Source organism: Zingiber officinale, chromosome 8A, assembly GCF_018446385.1.
Source record: "Zingiber officinale cultivar Zhangliang chromosome 8A, Zo_v1.1, whole genome shotgun sequence".
Lineage (NCBI taxonomy): Eukaryota > Viridiplantae > Streptophyta > Magnoliopsida > Zingiberales > Zingiberaceae > Zingiber > Zingiber officinale.
In genome coordinates, this window is record NC_056000.1 from 462,046 (window position 1) to 473,067 (window position 11,022).

Below are 11,022 nucleotides of genomic sequence, written 5' to 3' on the forward strand. Positions count from 1 at the left end.
ATATTTATTGAATAGGTTTCTCACTAAAAGAATTGGAGACATCACTCCAGAGAAAGATTGGAGTTTACGCAAATCAAAGGTGGATCATTTTCATATATTTGGGAGTGTAGCATATGTAAAAGTACAAGAAGAGAAGCAGACAAAACTTGAAGATAAAAGTCAGAAGTATATTCTCTTGGGCTATTGCGAGAATGCTAGTGGGTACAAATTATACAATCCCATAACTCAAAAACTAGTGGTATCAAGAGATGTGGAATTTGATGAAGAACAAGTATGGAATTGGAACAACAACAATAATGACGACATGAAGCCAATCTCATTTGAAGAAGATTATAAAGACAAGCAAGGAGAGAGTGAAGAAGTATCATCACCCCAACAAGTTGATACTCAGTCAGAAAGTGATGACCTAAATAGTCCAATTGTGAAAAAAATGAAGAGCATCCAAGATATATATGACTCTAGCCGAGCAATTGATGCTGATTTTGCTTTTAATAATTTGTACCTATTTGAAGGATATGATCCTATAACTTATGAAGAAGCCTCCAAGGATACAAAGTGGAGAAAAGCAATGGCATAAGAGATTCATACTATAAAGAAAAATAATACATTGGACCTCACTTCACTTCCACAACGATATAAAACTATTAGAGTCAAATGGATGTTCAAAACAAAGACAAATACAAAAGGATAAATTGAAAGGTACAAAGCAAGGTTGGTTGCTAAAGGATACAAGCAAAAGTACGAGATTGACTATGCAGAAGTCTTCGCACCAGTAGCCCGACTTGAAACAGTAAGGTTACTCATCTCTCTTACAGCTCAAAGAAGATGGAAGATATATCAGATGGACATAAAATCTACCTTCTTAAATGGAAATCTTGAAGAAGAGGTTTATATTGAGCAACTAGGGATGTAAATGAACCAAGCCGCTCACGAGCTATTCGAAGCTCGATTCGATAAAAGCTCGTTTGAGCTCGTTTAATAAGGCTCGTTAAGCTAAACGAACCAAGCTCAAGCATCGCAATATTCGGCTCGTTAGCTCGTGAACACGTTCGTTAAGCTCATTAAGTAACTTTTAAATAAAAATAATAATAGTTTTGATATTGAATTTATAGATTTTACACTCTACTTATGAAAAATATAGACAAATATAATAAATTTATTTATTAGAATAAAATTATAAATTTTAATAATAATATTATAATTTTTCCTAAATATATAATTTAGTTTTTAATGAATATTTAAATTTATGATTTATATTTATTAAGCTCGTTTAGGCTCGATAAAAGCTCGAATAAGCTCGTAAGCCATGAATATATTCGTTAAATAAAGCTCGAGCTCGGCTCGATTATAAACGAGTCAAGCTCAAACATTCAAAAGTTCGGCTCGGCTCGACTCGATTACACCCCTATGAGCAACCACCTGGTTTTATCATCAAAGGGCAAGTAGAAAAGGTATATAAGTTAAAGAAAGCTCTTTACGGACTCAAGCAAGCCCCTAAAGTCTGGAACTCAAGAATTGATGAGCATTTTATAAAGGAAGGCTTCACAAAGTGTCCCTATGAGCATTCTTTATACTTGAAGAAGAATTCATATGGAGATATTTTACTAGTATGCCTTTAATTATGTGGATGATTTAATTTTTACAGGTAATAATATCTCAATGATTCAAAAATTCAAGCAATCAATGGAGAAGGAGTTTGAGATGACAGATCTCGGATTGATAAGATACTTGGAATTGAAGTACAACAAAGAGAAGAGGGTTTGTATCACAAGAAAAATATGCCAAAGAGATTCTGAAAAAATTCTCAATGGAAGATTGATATGCTCTGGATACGCCCGTTGAATATGGCATTAGAGTGACTAAAGACGAGAAGACAAACTTGTGAATCTAACTTATTAAAAGAGTCTTGTGGGTTGCCTCAGGTATCTGACATGTACAAGACCTGATATATTATTTGGAGTTGGTTTGGTAAGCAGATACATGGAAACTCCAAAAACTTCTCACTTATATGCAGCTAAGAGAATTCTTAGATATATTAAAGGAACAATTGATTACGTGCTTCTTTATTCATCAACGAATGATATGGAGTTTTTTGGTTTCACTGATAGCGATTGGGCTGGAAGTTATGATGATTGCAAGAGCACTATTGGATACGTGTTTTATCTTGGTAATACTGCATTTACTTGGTCTTCAAATAAACAATCAATTGTTGCTCTATCAACTTGTGAAGCTGAATATATTGCTGCAGCATCTTGTGTTTGTCATGTTATTTGGCTAAAGAGATTACTCTAGGACCTTATATTGTAACAAGAAGCTACAACCAAGATCTATGTGGATAACAAATCAGCAATTGCTTTAGCCAAAAACCTAGTTCATCATGAAAGATCCAAGCATATCGATACTCGCTTTCATTTCATAAGGGAGTATGTTAAGTCAAAAAAAATAGAATTACTCCATGTGAAGTCAAGTGATCACGTAACTGATATATTTACAAAGTCTCTAAAAGCATAAGCTTTCCAACACCTGAGAAATTTATTGGGAGTTCAAGGAAAAATAAGTTTGGAGAGGGGGGGGGGGGGGGGCGGCAGATGTTGACATATAAATTTATTCCAAAGCCAAATTAACCTTTTCAACTATACAAGAACAATGTCAATAATAATTTGACTTCATCAACCATGTAAGAGAGTTGTGACTCTTCATGAACAAAGCAAAAGTTCAATTATCTTATTAAGTTCACTGAAACTTTTTATGACAAGAGTCATAAGTATAGAAAAAAATAAAATCTAATTATCTTGTGTTTAATGATATAATATATTAATTGTAGAAGGATGTGGAAACATCAATCTAAGTATATAAATAGGACCTTGTATGATGAAAAATAGTAAATAGTAAATATTTTTCTTCATAGAATTTTTCTGTCATTCTTATACTTTATTATAAAATCTCTCTTACATTCTTATTTCCTCATTCTAATTCCACCAAAATTACCATGATAGAATATGCATTGCGTATATTTGTGAGGCACAGCTCAAATAGGGCAGCGAGCCTCTGATCAAAGCCCATTAATTACCCCATCATAATTCCATACAGACCAGTTTCTCCAACAGTGAATAGTAATTAATTAAGGATGTTGTTAATATGGAAGATCAAGATTAATGGCATCATATTCGTGTCACATTTTGACATACAGATGCATTGAAATTATGGTCAAATGATCTCCTCTGCAATTATTGGGTGCATAAATAATTGCACGGGCCCAGCGGCTCGAATATTTTGTTTGTCATGGTCATATCATATCATATCTTGTAAATTTGACTCGCTCTATTCTATTACTTTAAAGCTTTAGGCTTTGCCTTGCATCGGAGCACTGGCTTTGAGTTGAGCCCATTGAAAATGTACTAATCCATCATTAACTTTCGCATCGATCAAGTTCTAAAAAAAAAATAGTTTAGAATCTTGGCATGTGGGGGGCATTATTTTATATATAAATGTTTGCGTAGGTTGTATTTAATTAATAATGTAAGTCCAGTCAGTCGAAAAGGAATTAATTAAGAGAGAAGATAAAAAAAAAAATTGAGTAGAAGAGAAGTGGATGAAAGAAAAAAACAAATATGTGCGTCGTTAGGTTGGAGTGTTTGGTGGAGGGGTAGCAACCGCACTGTGCAGATATTTTAGACGAACAGAAGGGAGATCGCGTAGTGTATATATTTATCTGCGTCTGCTTTCTCCAATTTCCACTGCGAGAATCTCGCGGGTTCAAGCCTCTGCGCCTGCGTGTACGTCTTTCTCTTCCCTCTGCGTTCGACTTGTCTCATCCATCAAATCCCTGACGCTGCTGCAGTCTCTCTCTCTCAAACACTGCACATGCACTGCCTGCGCTGGGATCACAAAAGTAACTCCATCACACTCCAAATATTTTATATATAACTCCATCACACTCCAAATATTATATATATATATATATATGAGTAATGATATATTTTAAAAAAAAATTCAAAAAAAAATTTAAAGATAGATATATAAAGTCATGATCTATGATCTGTCATTTTATTTTTTTGTATGTCCTATTATTTTATATGTCTATCCTTTAATTTTTTTTTTGAATTATTTTTCTTGAGTATATATATATATATATATATATATATATATATATATATATATATGTATATAGAGGAAGAATTCATTCATTTCACAGCGGTGCGGATGTGCATTTCGTTCCATGGAAGAGGGGGATTAACTCGGCCAAACATTGTACGGCTCCACAGAAGGAGTTTCAATTCAGTCGAGGTGGACTTGGTCTCCGAATGTAAGCCTGCCCGGATGTCAATGATCCATTTGTTCTTATGGTCAGGAATTTTTTTATATATAAAAAACTAAATAACTAGTAAATTTTCTTTTATATATATATATATATATACATACGATAAAGTAGAGAAAAATTTTTAATCACAACTTTAATTTTACATGCAATCCTCACTCATAAAAAACTTTGTTTCTATTCTCTGCATGTAAAGTTTTATTTATTTCAACTCCCTCATGTAAATATTGTGACCTAATTACCTTTCAGATTTTTTAGGTACAAAAGATCCAAAAATGAATATAATTCCTCTTAAATTTAATATTTTACATTAGAATCGAATATATTTTCTATTAAATTGAGTATATTTTTTTTCTGTTTTAATATAATTCCTCCTAAATTCAGCACATGTAAAAAAAATCTAGTATATTTTCTATCTAATTGAGTATCATTTAAAGAAAATCTAGTATATTTTCTATTCAATTGAGTATCATTTAAAGAAAATCTAGTATATTCGAGTATATTTTCTATTAAAATTACCCTTCATATTTTTTTAGGTATAAATAGTCTAAAAATGAGTATAATTCCTATTAAATTCAGCATTTTAAACTAGAATCGAGTATATTTTCTATTAAATTGAGTACGATTTTTTTTCTATTTAATATAATTCCTCCTAAGTTCAGTACCATTTGAAAAAAATCTAGTATATTTTTTATCCAATTGAGTATCATTTAAAGAAAATCTATTATATTTTCCATCCAATTGAGTATCATTTAAAGAAAATCTAGTATATTTTCCATCCAATTGAGGTGGAAAAAGAATCGTACTTAATTTGATAGAAAATATACTAGATTTTAGTTTAATGTACTGAATTTAAGAGGATTTATACTCATTTTTAGACTTTTTATACTTAAAATATCAGGGACAATTAGGTAAGTATATTAGACTAAGAAGTGAAAACAAAGAATTTTTCCCATGAGGAATGCATATAAAGTTATGCTTGTCAATAGGGACTATATATATATATATATATATTTATTTATTTGTTATCCTGCGCGATGCTACAGTGTGCGACTGTGCACGTCGCGCAGGATAACAACTGTTTTTATTTTTTTATTTTTTTTTAATTTATGAATTAAAAAATAATTGAAAAAAAATAAAATATAAAATATTTTTTTAAGAGTTTATTTCTAGGGTTCAGACTTTGGTTATAGTGTTAAAGTTATTTTTTTTTTTAGATTTTACCTCTGGGGTTTAGGCTTCCCAATTAGGTTATAGTGTTTGGTTTAAAAAAAATTAAAATAAAATTAATTTAAATATTTATTGAGTATTGTAATATGTTAAGGGGATATATTAAGGTATTAAAAATTTATATAAGGAAATGTTAAAATTTTTAATTGATATTTTAAATTTAAAATATTCAAAAAATCAAAAAAATAATTAAAAAAAAAAATCGAGCAATCTCCTGCACGCGCACAGTCTGGATGGAGCAAAGAGTTGGGTGGCAGTCATGTCATCATCAAAGTCTGAGGTTGGATGGGCGAAAAAAGATACATAATTAATAGGAATCATAAAGTCATATGAATTATCAATTCACAACAGATATGTACAATACAGACATAATTTCTCTGGGGGCCATGCTAGCCAGTTGCTTACTTCCTTTTCTAGTCATTCATTCATTCATTCATCGATGAGATATAGGGATTCGTAGAGCTGCAATGCTTTCGATAGAAGTTTTATGAGTGATTGATTTACCTATCCAAGTTATGCAATACTTTATTAATTACTCTATATATTAATTACTCTGTATTAACTCCTCTATGCCATGTGAATGAGCTAAGTCAGCCTGGTTGGCCGGCCCATGAAAAATTGCATGCAGCCATTGTAACCTATGCTTATTAGACACCCTGTTCCTCGAGTAATGGACATTTAGAATCCAAAACAAACAAACACACTACTTATTTGATATATATGCCGAGTGACATTGATAATATATGGTTTCGAATCAAAACCATCAATCGACATGAATCAAGGCTTGTAGCAAATGTACTATCGTGAGAAACAATTCAATGGTTTCTTGATGATGTAAAGACATATTCAAGCAGAATTAGTAGTTCATTGCCATGCATCTTACAGACGTACTCGTGCTACTGATCAAATGGTATATTCATCATCAGCTACCCAGGTAGCCCCTTACACGTTCAGCATTTATAAAGGGCAATAATTGAGTTTAGCACACCCATATTAGGAAAGAAAATTTCTAGTTCATTCATTAGGGAAGGAAAGGAGAGTAGGTAGAAACGCCCAGTACTCTTCTGTTAGGAGTTGATGTACAACAAGAAAAATAGAAAGTGTAGACTTTTGCTCATATAGATACTTTGGTTTTGTTACACATGGCAAGTAACTTTTGCTCATATAGATCATCTCACTTGGTTACCAGGATTTATAAATTCTAATACTTAAGTCTAGAGGTTTAGAGTTCGAATCCTGGGGGAGATAAAAAATCCACTGACAAGGGGTGGAAAATCCTAGTAAGTAACGACACGGCCAAGGGTCGTCGGTCGACGACATTAGAGATCGCCAAATGGGCCAAGAGGGCCAGGTCATTATCTCACTTGGTTACCAGGATTCATAAACTCTAATACTTAAGCCTGGAGGTTAGAGTTCGAATCATGGGGGAAGCAAAAATCCATTGACCAGGGGTGGAAAGTCCTAGTTAGTAACGGCACAGCCAAAGGGTCGTCGATCGACGACATGAGAGGTCGCCAAATGGGCCGACGACATAAGGGCCAACGGTCGACGACATGAGAGTTCGCCAAATGGGCCGCCAAATGGGTCGGGTCGTTACATTAAAAGGCGCCTTTTTATTATAACGACCCGGCCCTCTTGGCCCATTTGGCGGTCCATTTGGCGACCTCTCATTTCGTCGACCGACGACCCTTTGGCCGTGCCGTTACTTACTAGGACTTTCCACCCCTGGCCAGTGGAGTTTTTGCCTCCCCCAGGATTCGAACTCTAAACCTTCAGGCTTAAGTATTAGAGTTTATGAATCCTGATAACCAAGTGAGATCATCTCACTTGGTTAACATGATTCATAAACTCTAATACTTAAGCCTGGAAGTTTAGAGTTCGAATCCTGGGGGAGGCAAAAATCCACTGCCAGAGGTGGAAAGTCCTAATAAATAACGGCACGGCCAAAGGGTCGTCAGTCGACGACATGAGAGGTCGCCAAATGGGCCGACGACATAAGGGCCGACATAAGGACCGAAAAGTAGCTAGAGGGGGGGGTGAATAGCTCGTCGCATGCTAGGTGCTCGTCGTTGCTTGTTTCTTCAAAGATGCGCAGCGAAAATACAAGAAACAAACCACACAACGCTAATAAGGTTGGTTTACTTGGTATCCACCTCACAAGAGGTGACTAGTCCAAGGATCCACACCTACTCACGCACCCTCCACTAATAAAATCCTCCTTTTCGGTAACTACCGAAGGCGGAGAAGCCCTATAAGTTCACACTACAAGAAGAAGGGGAAAGGATACGAAATACAAGCACAAAGCTTACAATGAGTACAAGAAAATCCTAACCCTAGCTTTCTTCCTCTTGCAATAGATCCGCCTCTTGACTTGGAAGAACCTCCAAGAACTTCAAGAACTGGCATGGAGAGCTCTGTGGAGTCGCTGGTGAAGATCTGAGGTCTGTCGTGGAAGCAATGCCGAAGGAAATAAACGCCTGCGGCTTAAATCGACGCTAACGGTCGAATCCCGATCGATTGGAATGCTCCCAATCGATCGGGGAGGCTTTGGATCGATCCACGGATCGATCCAGAGCGCCTCTGTGCTATGGAAAAACGCCTGGATCGATCCAATCGATCCAGCGCTTATCGCACGAAGTAGCAACGTCCCAATCGATTCACTGATCGATCGATCCACTGATCGATCCAGAGGCTTTCTGTGCGCTGGTAACTGCCTGGATCGATCCACTGATCAATCCACTGATCGATCCACTGATTGATCCAGCTCTTGGTTTTTACCCAAAACCAAGTCCCAAGCCTCCCAAACCAACATTCGGTCAACCTTAACCTGTTGGTACGTCATGCCTAGAATCTAGTCACTTCCTTGACCTGCTAGGACTCCCTCACCAAGTGTCCGGTCAATCCCTTTGACCCACTTGGACTTTTCTTTGTGCCAAGTATCCAGTCAATCTCTTTGACCTACTTGGACTTTTCTTTGTGCCAAGTATCCAGTCAATCTCTTTAACCTACTTGGACTTTTCTTTGTGCCAAGTATTCGGTCAATCCCTTTGACCTACTTGGACTTTTCTTTGTGCCAAGTATCCGGTCAATCCCTTTGACCTACTTGGACTTTTCTTCATCATGCCTGACTTCACTCACCAGGACTTCCAATCTGCCTAGCTTCACTCACTAGGACTTCTCTTCTGCCTGGCTTCACTCACCAGGACTTCTCTTCTGCCTAGCTTCACTCACCAGGACTTTTACCTAGCTTCACCCACTAGGATTTCTCTGCTGCCTGGCTTCACTCACCAGGACTTTCATTTCGCCTAACATCCTAGTTAGGACTTCCTAGTCAAGTATCCGGTCAATCCTTGACCTACTTGACTCTTCTTCAATCAACCTTGTATTGTCAAACATCGAAACTCAAACCAAGACTCAAGCTTGGTCAACCAGGTCAACCTTGACCTGAGAGATGTTGCACCAACAATCTCCCCTTTTTTGATGTTTGACAAAACCACAATAACACTTACAAAACCACATGTAAGTTAGACTAATCCCATAGCCTCATTCTTCTTCATGCCACTAGGTAATGAACACATATGTTAAGCTCTCCATTCTCCCCCTAAAAGGACAAACTCCCTCTAGGTAATGAAAGCCTAACTTACTCCCATTCACAAGTTCTTTCATTCTCCCTCTATTGGCACACATCAACCCATCTTTGAGCACACATCAACCCATGCCCCAATTTCGGGCACACATCAACAAATCCACTTATTGAAAACTCTCCCCCTGAAGAGTTGCTCATCATGGTTCGCAACTTCACTCTTGTGATCAACACGATAATGAAGGACCCATTCCCTTCATTATCAACAATGCTCGCCCTGGAGCAATAACAAAGTCCACTGACCCTAATGAAGGTCTCATACCCTTCATTTATTCTTAACCCTACATTCTTCCTCAATGTAGGCAAATGCCCATCCTTGAGCATTATCTACTTGAAACTAGTTGAACAATGAGGATATCCACTCCCCAGTAAAGTTCAAATGCTCAACCTTGAGCATTTTCTCACACAGAAGGTTAACCACCTTCCAAGGTTCATGAAAAATAATTTTCATGTCTTTAAAGAGTCTCTCCCCCTAAAGACATGGTGATAACTTTTGTCATTGCACTAACAATGACTTGGAATCCCTAAACCTTTAGGAAACCCAAATTTTTAAGTTGTGAGGTTCAAACCTTCAAAATTTGAAACAAATCTCAACCTAAACTTCAATATAGTCTTCCTTAACCAATCCATCATTGTTTTCAACATGAAAACTCCCCTTTTATGTATACAAATGTATTTTGAGGGGTTTGGAATGATTACCTACACTAACATAGGTTCAAAATGCAGAAATCAGGCCTTCCCAGCCAAAATCAGCAACTTGGATCGATTGGAGTTGGGTTCCAATCGATTGAACGTTTCTGAATCGATCCACTGATCGATTCAGGAGGGCTCGATCGATCGGTGGATCGATCTAGACGGCTTCTGTTCGCGAGAAGCCTGCTCTCAATCGATCACCCGATCGATTGAGACCCTTCAATCGATCGGGTAATCGATTGAGGTATGATAGTTGCTGAAATTTCATTTCAGTCATCTTCAGAAACCCCTTGAAAATTCTACAAAATTCCAAAAATCGTGAAAATTTGTGTAGACATTATTTAGGGTATATATTATTAAGGAAAAATAGTTTTCTATGAAAATATATCATATTTTCAAATATTGACACAAACTTAAAAACTTGCAAAGACTTTAGTGTTTTCTTCAAGTTTGTGTCTAACTATTCAATGGTGATTACTATCAAAAGATAGCCTTCACCAAAGTTTTCCAAAATCATTTTAAAAATATTTTCAAAACCAATATCCCACCATGTTCCTTGGGCATAATGCACATGATTTGTACATTAGCTTTCCCAATGATGGGAATGTTGGTGCAACCTTAGGTCAAGGTTGACCTGGTTGACCAGACTCGAGTTGACTTGACTCGAGTTATGTTTTGATGTTTGATGAGTTATGACGATGTTTGACGTGAACAGAAAAGTTGTATCTTGATGTTTGACAAGGATACAAGCTTGGGAGATTGTGGGTGCAACTCGTGGTCAAGGTTGACCTGGTTGACCCGAGGTGAGTTGACCTGACTCGGAAAAGTCCAAGCAGGGAGCTTGGCACGGGAGAAAGTCCAATTATGGAGACTTGGCACGGAGAAGTCCAAGTATGGAAGCTTGGCACATGGGAAGACGGAGAGGGCTCGGAAGCTTGTTCTCCGGACTGTGGTCAGAGAGGGCTCGGTAGCTCGTTCTCTGGACCGGATGTGGAAAGTCCTGGTGAGTGAAGCTAGGTGAAAATCCTAGCGAGTGAAGCTAGGTGAAAGTGAAAGTCCTGGTGAGTGAAGCCAGACAGTTAGAAAGTCCTGGTGAGTGAAGCCAGGCAGTTGGAAAAGTCCTGGTGAGTGAAGTCAG